Source organism: Hylobates moloch, unplaced genomic scaffold (genome assembly GCF_009828535.3).
Source record: "Hylobates moloch isolate HMO894 unplaced genomic scaffold, HMol_V3 SCAFFOLD_9, whole genome shotgun sequence".
Lineage (NCBI taxonomy): Eukaryota > Metazoa > Chordata > Mammalia > Primates > Hylobatidae > Hylobates > Hylobates moloch.
In genome coordinates this window covers 24,161,050-24,179,149 of record NW_026652284.1, presented here as the reverse complement: position 1 = coordinate 24,179,149, position 18,100 = coordinate 24,161,050, and the positions used below count along the sequence as shown (strand labels likewise).

Sequence of the window (18,100 nt, the reverse complement as noted above, 5' to 3'; positions counted from 1 at the left end):
GTCAGGGATCTGCCAGGGGCCTCCATCGGGCTTTTCAGTGCTCAACAAAGCCACCAGGAGCCCCCATCCTATACCTGGGCTCTGATCAGTGGGACAGAAACAAACACTTTGGGCGACGGGAATGAGCCAGAGCAGGAAGGAGAGGACAGCACTGAGGGGGAGGAGTGGGCTGGCCTCAGGTGCAATGGAGGAGGCTTCCTGGAGGAGGCAGAGGACTTGTTTCTTACAGGGCAGGATTGAAGCAGGCCTTTGTGTGAATTTGAGGACCCAGATGCCTCTGGAGGCATCGCGGAGCTCTGAGCACTGCAGCGTGTGTCATAGCTGTGGTGGTGTCACAGCTGCCTGGGGGCTGCCTGGGCATGGGGGTGCTTCTTGCCTGAAGCACCAGGTGTCATATTGGCTAGGATGCCCAGGCAGAAAATGGGGGCTAACAATACCATGTTTCACCTGAAGTGTTTCCTCTCTGCACCCTGCTTGGCCTTCCTTCCCTCCCTCCCGCTTCAGGCTGGGCCTGAAATCTCCAGAAGGAATGGCTCTGGTCCTCAGAGGAAGGGACCCAGCACTATAGAGTGCTGTGGTTAAGAGCACAGCTCAAGTGCTCTTAGCAAGCTGTGTGTTCCCGTGAAGTTACTTCACCTCTCTGTGCTTCTGTTTCCCATCAGTAAAATGGGGATGCTAATAACAGCTCCTTCCCTAAAGGCTTGCTGGGAAGGAGATTAAAGAAATGAGGTAGTGAGTGTGCAGCATTCAGCACACCACGCCTGGTGTGGAGCAGGCGCCTAGCAAATGGCATCCTTCTGTCCCTCCTCAGACCCAGGGAGGTGAGGTGACTTGCCCAAGGAGCGCCAAGGTATCCATCTGGGACCAAGACTTGGGCTTCCCCCTCCCTGTTTCTCTTGCCGCACCTCCACCTCCATTCAGGAAGAAAGAAGACACTTGGACTCCAGGAAATGATCACCGTGGAAACCCATCTGCTGCTTCTTGTCTACGGCTGTTTGTTCCTCCAGCTCTGGGCTGCCTGGGTGTCTCACAGCAGAATTAGCAAGTGCGGAGGCTGAAGGTTTCTAGAGGCCCTGATGTCACAGCTCTCACCTGCTTGAGTGCAGATAACCATAAGCCATGGTGAATCCCAAGACTCTGCAATATCAGTCAACTCCAGCAGACACTTCGGTCTGGCCCTGTAGACCACCCCCTAACCCCCGCCAGGATGCACAGCAGTTCCTGGACCCCACAGGGTGCAGGGCCAGGCAACGCCCCCGGGGGGACCTGGGGACGGGGGTTGGAGAAGGTGGGTTCTAGCCTCTGCTTCTCTTCTAGGCATGGCTGTGTGATCTTGGACGAGTCACACCCTTTTCCTGGGCCTTCATTTTCTTTTTTATTTATTTTTTAAATTAATTTTTTATTTTAAAATTTGTTTTAGAAACTGGGTCTTACTCTGTCACCCAGGCTGGAGCGCAGAGGTACAGTCAGTCACAGCTCACAGCAGCCTCAAACTCCTGGGCTCAAGTGATCCTCTCACCTCAGCCTCTTACACCGGGACTACGGATGTGAGTCACCAGAACTGGTCCCGGGTGTTTCTTTTCTTTCTTTCTTTTTTTTTTTTTTTTTTGAGACAAAGTCTCACTGTGTCGCCCAGGCTGGGGTGCAGTGGCGTGATCTCCACTCACTGCAACCTCTGCCTCCCAGGTTCAAATGATTCTCCCAGCTCAGCCTCCTGAGTGGCTGGGATTACAGGCAGCCACCACCACCCCTGGCTAATTTTTGTATTTTTAGTAGAGATGGGGTTTTGCCATGTTGACCCGGCTGGTCTTGAACTCTCGACCTCAGGTGATCTACCCACCTCAGCCTCCCAAAGTGTTGGGATTACAGGCATGAGCCACCGCACCCAGCCTCGGGCTTTCATTTTCTTGTCGTCAACCTAAAGTGGTAGCAGAACTAGGCTTTCAGAGCAAAAAGATCTGAAATTCTTACTCAGAAGTAATCCTGACACAGCTTGGACGGTCAATCCTTCCATTTCCCACCCTGTCAACACGACTTTGTTAAGGAAAATTTTGTAAAGCTTGGAAGTGAAGCAATGAGGAGCCGATGTGGCCTTAAACCTCCCACTGGGGCATTGCGTAACAAGCCCTCAAGTGTTGTAGGACTCCCTAAAGGGAAGTAACTTTGTTTGACCTTTTTTTTTTTTTGGAGACAGGGTCTCGCTCTGTCGCCCAGGCTGGAGTGTAGTTGTGCGATCGTGGCTCACTGCAGCCTTGACCTTCCAGGCTCAAGTGATCCTCCCACCTCAACCTCCTGAGTAGCCAGGACTACAGGCCCACACCACCACACCTGGCTAATTTTTTTTTTTTTTTAGAGATGAGTTATTTCTCTGTTGCCCAGACTGGTCTCTAACTTCTGGGCCCAAGCCATAGTCCTGCCTCACCCTCCCAAAGTGTTGGGATTACAGGCATGAGCCACTGTGCCTGGCCTTGTTTGACTTTTTACTCCCTGTGTATTGGGACACAAACTTTTTTTGTTTTGTTTTGTTTTGTTTTTGTTTTAGATGGAGTTTTGCTCTTGTCGCCCAGGCTGGAGTGCAATGGCGCGATCTCGGCTCACTGCAACCTCTGCCTCCCAGATTCAAGCAATTCTCCTGCCTCAGCCTCCCAAGTAGCTGGGATTACAGGTGCCCACCATTATACCCGGCTAATTTTTGTATTTTTAGTAGAGACGGGGTTTCACCACATTGGCCAGGCTGGTCTTGAACTCCTGACCTCAAGTGATCCACCCACCTCGGCCTCCCAAATGCTGGGATTACACACGTCAGCCACAGCGCCCAGCCTGGCCCAAATATTTAATAAGTCTGAGAACTATGGTGCTAATGTATAGAAAACAGATTTTTGTCCAATAGCGATACAAATGACTTCTGACCAATAGGGCTCACCCCTAAAGGTTCTAGTTCATGCACTATAGAGCATTCCCCAATTTGGAATCTAACTAGCAATCTTGTTCCGGCATTCCCTGTGCTTCCTCGACTCCCATCAGTGGGTTCTCTGAACCAGCTCTGTCATCCTGAGAGTTGCCTCATGAATAAGTGAAACAACAGAGACATGTGCTTACTGCGTATTTGTATTTTTTTTTTTTTTTTTTTTTTTACATTTAGAGGATTATAATTTGGGAGCTCACTGAGCCTCATTTTCCTCTTCTGTAAAATAGGGAATTCAAGGGAGAAGTTGAATATGTGTCAGGCACTACTGAGCTCTTTAGATCCAGAATTTCATTTAAGCCTCACAACAAAACTGCCAGGGCAGATGGCTATTCCCCTGATTTTACAGATGAGGTTCAGAGAGGTGAAGTGATTGCCCCAAGGCCACACAGCCAGTGAGTAACAGCCTGGATTTGAGCCACTGCATCACAGGGGGCTAATTTCCTCCTCACAGGCTTATAGTGGGACTTGTTGGGTGAGATAAAGGTGGAAAAGTGCTTGGCAAACTGTACAGGTAGATACACAACTGACCATTATAGTCAATCCGAGCCTACCTTGCCTTACCTTTCCCCTCATGCCACCTTGCCTAAGAACAAGTCTAACTCTAACTGATGTTGTCCCAGACCCATATGGACTTCCACTGGGATGGACCAGCTTCAAGAGGCTACAGAAGAAAACTGAAGCCAGAAAATGAGACGTAGGATTTATTTGAGGAGACTTACATACAGGATGGTCCCATGGTGGCAAGCTGGACGGGAGAACCACAACCACTTGCAAAAAAAAATGCAGTTTATACAGTACCCTCGGCCAGGCACAGCGGCTCATGCCTGTAATCCCAGCATTTTGGGAGGCTGAGGTGGGTGGATCACGAGGTCAGGAGTTCGAGACCAGCCTGACCAAAATGGTGAAACCCCATCTCTACTAAAAATACAAAAATTAGCTGGGCGGGTGGTGGGCGCCTATAATCCCAGCTACTCTGGAGGCTGAGGTAGGAGAATCGTTTGAACCCGGGAGGCAGAGGTTGCAGTGAGCCGAGATGGCGCCACTGTACTCCAGCCTGGGTGACAGGGCAAGACTCTGTCTCAAAACAAACAAATATATATATATAGCATCCTCACGTAGCACCCTCCCTCAGCATCCTTCATGTGGCAGCTCTTGTTTCTTCAGTTATTGCTGTCAAGTGCATCTACCATACACCAGCCACCCCTAAACACCACCCAGGGTCTCTCCCTCTGGAAGGTGGGTCTCTGCTTCCTCTAGAGTGAGTTTCTGTTATCCAGAGAAAGCCAGGGGGGATTAAGGTGACCAGGCATCCCTGGTCCATCCCCTCACACACAGGACCTCGTTCATACCTCAAGCTGCAGGTTGAGCTTTTAGTCCTGGCCACCTCTTTGGGGGCTGTATTCCTGGGACAGGGGTCTGAGGAACATCCCATATTCCTGGGACAGGGGTCTGGGGACAAGCCAAGTGAAGTAAATTTCAAACCCTGATCCTGAAGTCATTCTGTGCCATCCTCCTGAATGTCTCACCTGAATTGGACCCGTTTGAAGGCTACAGAAGCCGTGCCCAGCCTCCCTCAAGTTAGTTTCTGGAAGCTTCTAGAGCAGCCCACCCCTGGGTACCAAGGGGTTAATGCATGGAGCCAGCTTGGCAAATGTTTACCTAACAGGCAGGCTGCTGGGAACCCCAGGTAATTAACAGTCTGCTTTCCAAAGCCCAGACAGGAAGATTTCTGTCTCCTCTCCTCCTTTCCCAGGGATGCCTCTTGGCAGAGTGAACACAGCTTTCTGTTGGCTCTTTGAGAAGACGCCCAGCAGAGGTGGGAGCTGAGGGCAAGGATCAGGCCTGGAGGGAAGCAGGCCCAGAGGTGGGCACCAAGGAGGAGATGGAGGGGGCTTTGTCCCATTTCTCTCTGAGTCTTGGCCCCATCTTGGGAAACTGGTCCCAGACTGCCATTCTTGAATATGTGATAATTACTGCTATAATTGGTGGAGCCCCCGCAAGGGGCTTACATACTTTGCCTCACTTAACTTTCACAATTACTAGAAGAGCGAGGCCCTCTTATCTCTGCTTTCAGATTAAGGAAGGGAGATGCAGGGCGATGAAATCACTTGTCTAGGCTGGGGGCAATGGCTCACGCCTGTAATCCCAGCACTTTGGGAGGCCAAGGCGGGTGAATCACGAGGTCAGGAGTTCGAGACCAGCCTGGCTAACATGGTGAAACCCCGTCTCTACTAAAAATACAAAAAAGAATTAACCGGGCGTGGTGGGGGGCACCTGTAATCCTGGCTACTTAGGAGGCAGAGGCAGGAGAATCGCTTGAACCCAGGAGGTGGAGGTTGCAGTGAGCAAAGATCACGCCACTGCATTCCAGCCTGGGCGACAAGAGTGAGACTCCATCTCAAAAAAAAAAAAAAAAAGAAAGAAAGAAATCACTTGTCTAGGGTCACCCAACCAGTGTGGGGTAAAGCCCGTACTTGAACCACGGTCTACTTTCCCTTATGGAAGAAAAAGCAGTGGATTTGTTCAGTACCTACTGTATACTGGACACTATGTTGGATGTTTACCTCTAATCCTGGAGGTGTCATTTCCTTAAATTGCTTTAATAAGCCATTAGCATCAGAAAAGTGAGATAGTCATTTGAGCTCAGGAGTTCAAGACCAACTGGGGCAACATAGTGAGACCCCCCATTTCTTTTTCTCTCTTTTTTTTTTTTAGACGGAGTTTCTCTCTTGTTGCCCAGGCTAGAGTGCGGTGGTGCGATCTCGGCTCACTGCAGCCTCTGCCTCCCAGGTTCAAGCAATTCTCCTGCCTCAGCCTCCCGAGTAGCTGGGATTACAGGCATGCACCACCACACCCGGCTAATTTTGTATTTTTAGTAGAGGTGGGGTTTCTCCATGTTGAGGCTGGTCTCGAACTCCTGACCCTAAGTCATCCACCCACCTCGGCCTCCCAAAGTGTTGGGATTACAGGCGTGAGCCACCGCGCCCGGCTGCGAGACCCCCCCATTTCTTAAAAAGAAAAAAAAAAAAACCTAGCCTGGCATGGTGGCACCTGCCTGTGGTCCCAGCTACTTGGGAGGCTGAGGTGGCAGGATCACTTGAGCCAGGGAAGTTGAGGCTGCAGTGAGCTGTGACTGTACCCTTGCACTCCAGCATGGGTGACAGAGCTAAAAAAAAAAAAAACAGAAGAGTAAGATAGTACAGTTCATAACTAGGGGAGGAAGCATAAATGTAAATCTCAGAAATAAGAATAGAATGAGCCTCAAGTTGCTTCTTGTAATCTGAAAGGCTCCTTGTTGGATGGTCATCAGCCTCATCTCCAAACAAACCCTGAAACCAGCCTCCCTCCCACCTCCCCTGCTCTCACCCTAAGCTAAGCCGCCTTGCTCACCCGGGATCATTGCACTGGCCTCTGGTCTCTGCTTTCCTCTCGTCTCACTAAAGTACTTTCTCCTCCCAGCAGCCAGAGGATCTTGGTAAAATATAAGCCCACTCTCTCCTTGGCTTTGACACTGTATTGACCATGTCTTTTTATTGCCTGTATTTTAATGCTCTGTCTCACTGGGGCCTGCCCTGGAAAGACTGCCCCTCCCAGAGCTAGCCAGTTCCTAGAGAGAGCAAGCGAAGGGCCTTTGAATATGCCTTTCAAGTGCAAACCAACCAATCAAGAGCCCACACTCCATGCCACCTCCTCTACTGGGCTCTCACACTCAGGGCCACGATTCTCCTGCCTTCATCACCCCAGAGCCAGGTACCAGACTACTAGGGAAAGCCCCATCCCCTGAGCTGACAGTGTTCAAACTAGAAAATGCTAAGCCTGCTTACCCTGCGTTGCCCGTTCCTTTCCAAGGAAACTAGACAGAGTGGGAATGGGGTTTGGCTTCAGCTCACCCCCACGAGAGCATTCTTTCACACATTCTCACTGATCATAAAACCCACACCATTACCTCGCTGACACCATACCCACTAACGCCGAGGCTTTAGCCAAACAAAGTCACCATTCGGCCGGGCGCGGTGGCTCACGCCTGTAATCCCAGCACTTTGGGAGGCCGAGGCGGGCAGATCACAAGGTCAGGGGATCGAGACCATCCTGGCTAACACGGTGAAACCCCGTCTCTACTAAAAAAATATAAAAAATTAGCCGGGCGTGGTGGCGGGCGCTATAGTCCCAGCTACGCGGGAGGCTGAGGCAGGAGAATGGTGTGAACCTGGGAGGCGGAGCTTCCAGTGAGCCGAGATCACGCCACTGCACTCCAGCCTGGGGCGACAGAGTGAGACTCCGTCTCGAAAAAAAAAAAAAGAAAGAAAGTCACCATTCTATATTGTTGTAGAATAGCTGATTTACAGGCTTGTTGCTGCTGGCCAGACCACCACCAGGTGGCCCATTACTCAAGAAAACTATCCAACCAGATGTGCTGACCTCCATCTCCTACCTCTCACATGCTTTGCCCAGCCCAGCCTGCATAACCTACCCCCTATCATTTCCCATGGCTTTGCCTAATAAAAAATCCCAGCCAGCTCTTTTCAGAGAGTCAGCCAGGGAATTCTCTCGCTTTCTTGTGCTGCCTCCCTTATTCTGAGGCATAAGCTCCAACGAAGCCTTGTCTGGTTAAACTCTTTTGGCCTCATGTCAATTTCTGTTGCATTGGCAGCCCAAGAACCTGTGGTTGGTATCAAAACCACGCTAAGGGCTCTTGCCCACTCTTTTCCCCTCTGCCACCTGACAGACCCTGGTGTTTCCTCATGTGTCTCCCATGGCACAGCATGCCCCCTTTGGGATCTGTGAGTGTAACAAACTTCCTTTTTTCTTTCTTTCTTTTTTTTTTTGAGACAGAGTCTGGCTCTGTCTCACCCAGGCTGGAGTGCAGCGGTGTCATCTTGGCTCACTGCAACCTCCGCCTCCCAGGTTCAAGTAATTCTCCTACCTCAGCCTCCCGAATAGCTAGGATTACAGGCGCCCACCACCATGCCCAGCTAATTTTTGTATTTTTAGTAGAGACAGAGTTTCACCATGTTGGCCAGGATGGTCTCAATCTCTTGACCTCATGATCCGCCCACCTCGGCCTCCCAAAGTGCTGGGATTATAGGTGTGAGCCACTGCGCCCGGCCACAAACTTCTTTTCGATGGTAGTCATCTCCTGATCTCCTGGCCTCACCATACCTAAACAATAATAAGCCATAATAATAATAATAATCATGCCTTCCATCATACTTAGAATAAAATCTAGACTTCTTTCCATGGCCTAGAAGGCCCGCCAAGCGCTGGCCCCTCCCTGCCCTCCAGGCCCTCGCCTCTGCTCTCTCTTGCTCAGGGCTCCAGCCCCACTGCCTTCTTCCTGCCCTCACACCCAGCAGAGCCTCAGGGGCCTTCCTCTGCTGTTCCCTCTGCCTGGAACGTCTTCACCCAGAGCTCAGCAGGGGCGGCTCCTTTCCCATGTCCAGGGCTCAGTTTATGGTCACCTTCTCAGCCAGGCCTTCCACGAACACTCACCATCAAGGAACAATAACAGCCAACACTTCCTGGAGGTTTTCCATGGGCCAGACACTATTTTATGTGCTTTCTGTTTAGTATTCACTCTTTGAATCCTCACAACCTACTAAGGTAGACATTGTTACACTTTCTATTTTGCAGATGAGGAAACTGAGGCTCAGAGAGGTTAAATGACAAGACCAAAGTGTCACAGCTAACAGGCAGGAAAGCCGGGACTCAAACCCGGCAGCCTGTTTCCGGAGTCCATGCTTGGAACAACTGAGCTGTATTTCTTAACAGAGTAAGCATACAGTAAATACTAGCATATTGTTGTTTTATCAGAGACTACGTTTCAGCCACCAATTTTCTTTCTCCTTTTTAAAAAAATAATATCTTGACTGTAGGACCCTAAGAGCAGGAGCCTGATGACTTTTTATTTATTTATTTTGAGACGGAGTTTCACTCTTGTCGCCCAGGCTGGGGTGCAGAGGCACGATCTTGGCTCACTGCAGCCTCTACCTCCTGGATTCAAGCGATTCTCCTGCCTCAGCCTCCCAAGTAGCTGGGATTACAGGCATGCACCACGACACTCAGATAATTTTGTATTTTTAGTAGAGATGGGGTTTCACCATGTTGGCCAGGCTGGTCTCGAACTCCTGACCTTAGATGACCCACCTGCCTTGGCCTCCCAAAGTGCTGGGATTACAGGTGTAAGCCAGCCACATGTGGCCGACATTATTTTTTATTTTATTTTATTATTATTATTATTATTTTTGAGACAGAATCTCACTCTGTTGCCCAGGCTGGAGTGCAGTGGCACAATCTTGGCTCACTGCAACCTCTGCCTCCCGAGTAGCTGGGACAACAGGTGCTTGCCACCACACCCAGCTAATTTTTGTATTTTTAGTAGAGATGGAGTTTTGCAATGTTGGTCAGGGTGGTCTTGAACTCCTGACTTCAGGTGATCTCACCTCGGCCTCCCAGAGTGCTGGGATTACAGGCGTGAGCCACTGCTCTCAGCCCCATTATTTTTTAATGTAGAGGCTGGGTCTCACTCTGTTGCCCAGGCTGGAGTACCATAGCTATTCATAGGTGTGATCATAGCTCACTCATCCTTGACCTCCTGGGCTGAAGCGATCCTCCCACCTCAGCCTCCTGAGTAGCCAGGATTAGAGGCACAGGCTGCCACCCTCTCCCCAGTTTTCTTTCATTGAGTTTGAATCCCTTCACACAAGTCATTCACTGTCCAGTTTGTCCCTCCTGCTCCCTATTGTCTTAGGCCAATTTAATTGACTTGGTTGAACCTTGAAGGCATTTATGCCTCTTACTCAGCCCCTCATTCTTTTGTTGTTGTTGTTTTTGAGGCAGACTTTTGCTCTGTCACTAAGGCTGGAGTGCAATGGAGCAATCATGGCTCACGGCAGCCTCTACCTTCTGGGCTCAAGCGATCCTCCCACCTCAGCTTCCCAAGAAGCTGGGACTACAGGCGCGCACCACCACACCTGGCTAATTTTTTTTTTTTCAGTTTCGTAGAGCCAGGCTTTGTGGCTCATGCCTGTAATCCCAGCGCTTGGGAGGCTGACGTGGGCGGATCACTTGAGGTCAGAAGTTTGAGACCAGCCTGGCCAACATGGTGAAACCCTGTCTCCACTAAAAATACAAAAATTATCCCACTGTGGTGTGGTGGTGCATGCCTGTAGTCCCAGCTACTCAAGAGGCTGAGGCAGGAGAATCACTTGAACCCAGGAGGCCATTGCACTCCAGTCTGGACAACAGAGTGAGACTCTGTTTCAAAAAAAAATTTTCCGTAGAGACATAGTGTTGCCTTGTTACCTGGGCTGGCCCCTCATCTTTTAACCAATACCCACCATGCCAGGTGCTGTGCTAGGCCCACAGAAATGAATAAGGAGGTACCCTCGCCCTCCAGGAGCCCACGGTCACATGTGGAGGCAGACCTGCACCCTGGTCACTTCATTGCAGGGTTATGTGTACTGTCCTGGGGATGCCAACAAGTGTTAGAGAAGCACCTGGGAGCGCAGAGCAATCAGCCAAGGAGGACATCCCAGAGAAAGTGACATCTCACTGGGTTTGAAGGACGAGACAGGAAGCAGACAGGAGAAGGGCAGCACAAAAAAATGCACGAAAGGGGCTGAGTGCACAGGTGTCTAGGGACCGGCTGATCACGTTAGGTGTGAAATGTGTCTAGGGACCGGCTGGTCACGTTGGGTGTGAAATGCATGGAGGTGGCTGAGCGCACGTGTCAAGGGACCAGCTGGTCACGTTGGGTATGAAATGCATGGAGGTGGCTGAGCGCATGTGTGTTGAGGGACCGGCTGGTCATGTTGGATGTGAAGGGGGTGTGAATCTGCCTGGCTGAGGGAAATTGATCCAGATCTTGAAGGGCTTCTATAAGGCCTGCAACTTCTGTTGTGGAGGCTGCAAGCAATCCCAGAGGGATTTTATTTTATCTTATCTTATTTTGCCTGGCCTCAGTTCGTTCTTTTTATTATTATTTATTTATTTATTTATTTATTTATTTATTTATTTTTGAGACAGAGTCTCACTCTGTCGCCCAGGCTAGAGTGCAATGGCGCGATCTCGGCTCACTGCAACCTCTGCCTCCCGGGTTGAAGTGATTTCTCCTGCCTCAGCCTCCCGAGTAGCTGGGATTACAGGTAGGTGCCAACCCGCCCGACTAATTTTTTTGTATTTTTAGTAGAGATGGGGTTTCAGCACGTTGGCCAGGCTGGTCTCCAACTCCTGACCTCAGGTGATCTGCTCGCCTCAGCCTCCCAAAGTGCTGGGATTACAGGCATGAGCCACTGCACCCGGCCCTCAGTCCATTCTTAGAACACACTCCATCACCTGGTTCCCAGAACTCAGACTGCACAATGGTGACTTCATCCCTGGCCAGGGCTCACAGTTATTGCAGCAGAGGCCTCTCTATACCTCCCTCCCCTCCAGCCTCGCCCACTGCCCCTCACCCCTCCTGCCCCCACCCTGGGTCCCGACCCCACTTTACCTGCCATGTTTATATAATTTTCTTCGGCTCGCAGCAGGCATTGCCGCCTACAATGGGATCTGATCATGGAAGGAAAACACTCCCCTGGGGACCTAAGAACGCCCTACCCTACTACACATGCTGCACCCCATCTGCGGCCAACCTCTCTGCCCTGCCCCTGTACCCAAAACCAGTGCTATGTCCGGCTAAGCAATATCCCTAGAAATTTTAAGCAGAGATTGGCACGATATTGCTGGCAAGGTTTCCACCCCCACTCCCATTCCAACCCCATCCAATTTCTCCAAAACTGCTGAGAACTTGGTGCTCACCAAATCAGCTCATGTTCTGCAGGCTGGCAAGCCTTTACCAGGCATTTGATAGGCTTGATGATAACAATGCTGGGAGCCAGGAAGAGAACATTAAGAGCAGGAATTCAGGCCTGCCTTGGCCTCTAGGCATCCCTGAACCGGCCCAGTTTCCAAGAATCATTTTTGATGAGAGATTCCGGGAAGCAGGACGTTGTTGAGGCCAAGTAAACTCCCAAAGGCCTGGAAGGAGCCAGAAAGCAGAAAGGGTAATGCTTCCCCCTCCCAGGTGGGAGTGAGCAGGATGACCAGCTCCTTTCCTTGCAGAAAGCCCCCTCAGCCTGGCCTCCTTCTGGGCTCCGTAGTCCCTTCTCCTCCACTAGGGCTCTGGCAGCTGCCTTGGCGGATGCCCCCCATCTCTACACTTAGGCTTGGCAGACAGGGAATGTGAGAGCAGCGTCAGAGAACCATTCCCGTCCCTTCCCTCCAGCCAGGCATCAAGGTATGGTAGCAGAACAGGGAAATCTGAGGTCAATCCTGGTTTTGCCAGCCATTACTTGTAAGACCTTGGGTGAGTCACCTGGCCTCTGCGTACCTTGGTTTCTGAACCTGCAAACTGGGGGTGGAGCTACTGGCCTCCCAGAATCATTGTGCCAACTGAATGAGCTCAGGTGTACCAAGCACTTGGCACAAACGTGTTCCTTCCCAGGGCTGGACACTGGCATTTGGCATTCTTTGGGTGGAGTGGGGCCAGGGTGGTTATTGTCTGGACCACACAGATTCAACCCATATTTTGGCAGAGAAGACAGCATTTGCAAAGATATGCAGGGGTGACCGGGCATGGCAGGGCTGGAGAACGTTATGTTCCCAAGCAGTTTGCTGTCCCTGGAGCAAGGGGTGACCAAGAATGAGGAGGTGGGAGATAAGTCAAAAAAGATCAGCTAGGGTCAGGATGTGAAGGGCCTTGAACCAGACTAAAAAGCTTAGGCTCCAAAGGTACCCCTTAAACTTAAAAGTTGGAAAGAAAAAACTATATATATATATAGTTTTTCCATACACACACACACACACACACACACACACACACACATACATATATATATAATAAATAAAAGGCTTAGCTCCATCTCAGTCTTGCTGTCATGGGGTGCAGCAGTGAGGACTGTGGAATGTGATCCAGGCAGACCTGGCTGCACATTTCATTTCTGCCACAGGTTGGGTGGCCTTGGGCAAGTCACTTAGTCTTAGCTTGAGTTCTCCCATCAGCAGATCCTGAGACTCAGGTGCTGGAACTAAATTGCGGAGGTAATTTCAGGAAGCAGAAGTAGGGCATGGAGAAAGTAAGACCGGCAAGAGAAAAGGTAACAAAGGGTACATGAATGTGCGGGTTGCTGCCAGGAGCACCTGGGCGCAGTTCTGCTGGAGACTTTCTGACAGACAGTGTGAAATCATCCTATTTGATGGGGAGATCGCTTGAGCCCAGGAGTTTGAGGCTGCAGTGAGCAGTATTTGTGCCAATGCACTCCAGCCTGGGTGACAGAGCCAGACCCTGTTTCTTAATTTAGAGAGAAGGGAAGGGTGGGGAGGAGAAGGGAGGGGAGGGGAGGGGAGGGGAGGGGAAGGAAGGGGAAGGAAGGGGAAGGGAAAGAGAGAGAGAGAAAGAAAGAAGAAAGAAAGAGAGAGAGAGAAAGGAAGGAGGCCGGGCGCGGTGGCTCACGCCTGTAATCCCAGCACTTTGGGAGGCCGAGGCGGGCGGATCACGAGGTCAGGAGATCGAGACCATCCTGGCTAACACGGTGAAACCCCGTCTCTACTAAAAATACAAAAAATTAGCCGAGCGAGGTGGCAGGCGCCTGTAGTCCCAGCTACGTGGGAGGCTGAGGCAGGAGAATGGCGTGAACCCGGGAGGCGGAGCCTGCAGTGAGCCGAGATCGCGCCACTGCACTCCAGCCTGGGTGAAAGAGAGAGACTCCGTCTCAAAAAAAAAAAAAAAGAGAGAAAGGAAGGAAGGAAGAAAGAGAGAGAAAGAGAGAAAGAGAGAAAGAGAGAAAGAGAGAAAGAAAGAAAGAAAGAAAGAAAGAAAGAGAAAGAAAGACTCTCCTATGTGAAGATGAGGAGGTGGGGCATTTAGGCACCAACTCTCTTGATGGTTGAAGGTTGCCCTTGGGGTACATAACACGCCTGTTCCTGCTGGTTCATAGATACCTAAGAAAGCTCTCAGGCGAGGAAGCCAAGAGAAACAGGCTCTTGTGTGGTGGAGCCCTGAGCGTGCTGAAAACTACCAAACTGGCGAGGGAACTCAGAGAAGGGATGAGGGGCTATGAGGCAGGTGTCAACACTGTCTGCTGTGACCTCTTTGAGCCTCTGTTTTCTTGTCTGAAAAATGGAAAAGATATGACATACTTCACAGGAAGATTAAATGTAAAGTATGTGAAAGTTACCTAATGACAAGGCTGACACATAGGAGATAATCAATAAATGGTAGGTATGCTTGGGCTCAGCTCAGATGCCAGCTCCTCAGAGAATCCTTCCCTCCCACCCTATTGAGATTAGCTCACTCCCTTCATTCTCCACCAAAGCAGTATCCTACTTCCTGTGGAGCATTTAACATAGTATATAATTATCTTGGTTATGTGTTTGTTTGGAGTTTTATTTTTGTTTTTGTTTTAGAGACAAGGTCTCACTGTCGCCCAGCCTGCAATGCAGTGTCGCAATCGTAGCTCACTGCAGCTTCAAACTTCTAGGCTCAAATTGTCCTCCCACTTCAGCTTTGTAGTAATTAGGACTACAGGCATGCACTACCACGCCCAGCTATTTTATTTTTAAATTTTTTATAAGGCAGGGTCTCACTGTGTTGCCCAGGTCAGTCTCAAACTCCAGGCCTCAAGTGATCCACCTGCCTCAGCTTCTCAAAGCGCTTGGATTACAGGTGTGAGCCACCACGCTCCACCTGTGTTTGTTTAAATCTGTCTCTCCTCACTAGAATGAAAGCATGGTGTGAGCAGGGAATTGGTCCCTCTTATTCACTGCTTTATATGCAGCGCCAAGCATAATACCTGGGACATACTAAGTGCTCAATACTTTTTTTTTTTTTTGAGACAGGGTCTCACTCTGTCGCCCAGGCTGGAGTGCAGTGATGCGACCTCGGCTTACTGCAACCTCCGCCTCCCAGGTTCAAGCAATTCTCCTGCCTTAACCTCCCTAGTAGCTGGGATTACAGGTGCCCACCACCGTGCCTGGCTAATTTTTGTGTTTTTAGTAGAGACGGGGTTTCGCCATGTTGGCCAGGCTGGCCTTGAAATCCTGATCTCAAGTGATCTGCCTGCCTCGGCCTCCCAAAGTGCTGGGATTACAGGCATGAACCACCGCACCTGGCCTCAATACATATTTTTTGAATGGAAGAATGATTACAGTAGCAAAGTAAGGAAGGACAATTCCTGTTCTTGAGCTTTGTTAAGCACATCTTGTTAACAAGATGTTAAAAAGGATTCATTTGAACTCCACCTGGGTCCCAATGCGGATAAAGACTAGGTGTAGCTATATACAGAACCAGACCTAAGTCAGTTGCTCCATCACTAGAGCATTGCCCACTGACCTGTAGGCTATAATACAAGAAAGAGCTTGGCCGGGCGCGGTGGCTCACCTGTAATCCCAGCACTTTGGGAGGCCGAGGCGGGCGGATCACCAGGTCAGGAGATCGAGACCATCCTGGCTAACACAGTGAAACCCCGTCTCTACTAAAAATACAAAAAATTAGCCGGGCGTGGTGGTGGGCGCCTGTAGTCCCAGCTACTTGGGAGGCTGAGGCAGGAGAATGGCGTGAACCCGGGAGGCGGAGCTTGCAGTGAGCCAAGATCGCGCCACTGCACTCCAGCCTGGGCGACAGAGCAAGACTCCATCTCAAAAAAAAAAAAAAAAAAAAAAAGAAAGAGCTAAGAGTACTGGAGCAGTTTTCAGCTAAGGGCAAGGACGTTTTGGGAGCGCTTGTTTGAAGACAGTGATTTGAAAAGAATAAAGCTATTGTATAATTTTGCTTCTTTGTCTCTTCCCACAGTCAGAATTATTGAGAAACGAATGAAGTTTTAGCTCCAGAACCTCTTCTCAGGCCCTGGACAGAGATCTAGCAATGTGTTCCCAGGTCATACGTTTTGCAAATTTTGAAAAAGATATTTTTAAATTCTTTTTCTTTCTTTTTTTTTTTTTTTGGTGGATCTTACTCTGTCGCCCAGGCTGGAGTGCAGTGGCGTGATCTTGGCTCACTGCAGCCTCCACCTCCCTAGTAGCTGGGACTGCAGGTACGCGCCTCCACACCCAGCTAATTTTTGTGTATTTAGTAGAGATGGGGTTTCATCATGTTGGTCAGGTTGGTCTTGAACTCCTAACCTCAGGTGATTCACCCGCCTTGGCCTCCCAAAGTGCTGGGATTACAGGCATGAGCCACCGTGCCTGGCCTAAAATTCTTTTTCTTAAAGAGAGCCCCCCAAAACTGTGTAAGTTTCAAGCCCCAAAACCTGGATCCATCTCGGCCACCTCCCAAGTCCAAGCTGCTTAAGTAACCATCAATCCATGTTTAGCTCATTGAACTCTTGAAACAATTCCATAATATAAATACTATTGTCATTCCAATGTACAGATGAGGAAACTGAGACTTAGAGAATAGTCATTGCCCAAGTTCTCACAGTTAGTAAGTGGCAGAGCTGGGATTTAAATTCAGTAGCCTGTCTCCAGAGACCAGACCCTTAATTCCCTTCACTAGAGTGCTCGATAATGGTGTCTATTTGTTTTCTTGTCCATTTTCCCCACTAACTAGGAAGTCCCCAAGGACACAAAGACAAATCATTTCTTTTCTTTTTTCTTTTTCCTTTTTTTTTTTTTTTTTTTGAGATGGAGCCTCACTCTGTTGCCAGGCTGGAGTGCAGTGGCAAGATTTCAGCTCATTGCAATCTCTGCCTCGCAGGTTCAAGTGATTCTCTTGCCTCGGCCTCCTGGGATTACAGGTGCGCGCCACCACACCCAGCTAATTTTTGTATTTTTGGTAGTGATGGGATTTCACCATATTGTCCAGGATGGTCTTGATTTCCTGACCTCATGATCTGCCTGCCTCGGCCACCCAAAGTGCTGGGGTTACAGGTGTGAGCCACTGCACCCGGCCAACACAAATCATTTCTACATGCCAAGCATGCAGCCCAGAAGAGACGTCACCATATGTTGGGATGTAAGGAAGAGGAAAGCAGCTCCCAAAGTCCAGAGGCCAGCCTGACACTCACAGCCAGGCCTTGGCCTTGTCCTGTTGAACATAAACAGCTTCATAAAACATCAACAGCAGACAAGGCCACTCTGTGACTGTGATGAATCCAAACACAAACAAGACCACTCTGTCATCATGTCTGAACACAAACAAAAAATGGATATTGTCCAAACCATGAAAAAGACCAACCATCCCCCATCTAAAATGAGAGACTGCTGCTTCCTACCTATGACAGCTTTAGCCTTGGTCTAGCCTCCCCTCCTTCTAAATACATTTTATCAAGACCCTCAGTCATAGAATTACCCTTGTTCTTGACAGCATCCAATCCAAAGCCAAGCCCTGCTTCCTTAAACTCTCCCCAGATTATCTAACAAAAGCCCAAATTCTGTAAGTTCTTTCTTCCAACTTCCTACTGAGATGCACCCCCCGTGCCCTTATTTCCCCATTGCCTGCATTCTCCCTTGCTGCAATGAATAATTAATACAACTGGTTTAATACAGGTGTGTTTCCGGTGGTCTTTGACTGGAATGGCATCAACACAAGTATCGCCTATCAGTGAGCATAAAATGTTATTGTCAAAGTTAAAAAATGTTGCTTCTCAAAACTAGTTGATGATAAGAGAAGGAAAGTAGTTGTTCCTTCTGGAGGATGGGTGGGGGTGATTGATTACAAACTGAGAAGCCAACCTTTCAGGATATTGGAAATGTTCTACATTTTGAAGTAAATGGTAGTTATAGCAAATGTTTTTAAGAAGTTAAGCTGTATACTTAAGATTAGTGCACATTACATACTTTATTGTATACCTATTCTACCTTTATTTTAAAAGTTTTGTCCACTGGTGGTGCGTGGTGGCTCACACCTGTAATCCCAGCACTTTGGAAGGCCAAGGTGGGCAGATTACTTGAGGCCAGGAGTTCAAGATCAGCCTGGCCAACATGGTGAAAACCCATCTCTACTAAAAATATAAAAATTAGCCAGGCGTGGTAACGTGCCTGTAATCCCAGCTACTAGGGAGGCTGAGATAGGAGAACTGCTTGAACCCAGGAGGCAGAGGCTGTGGTGAGCTGAGATCCCGCCACTGGGCCACAGAGGGAGACTCTGTCTGCCCC

At 49.5% G+C, this 18,100-nt stretch overlaps 1 non-coding gene across 1 annotated transcript; it reads right to left on the bottom strand.

The window, feature by feature from the left end:
- Nucleotides 1-11,267: 11,267 nt before the first annotated feature.
- LOC116813990 (small Cajal body-specific RNA 18) lies at nucleotides 11,268-11,350 on the bottom strand. Its single transcript, XR_004371097.1, has one exon. It is a non-coding gene; the product is annotated as a small Cajal body-specific RNA 18 (non-coding RNA).
- Between the last annotated feature and the right edge of the window lie 6,750 nt (nucleotides 11,351-18,100).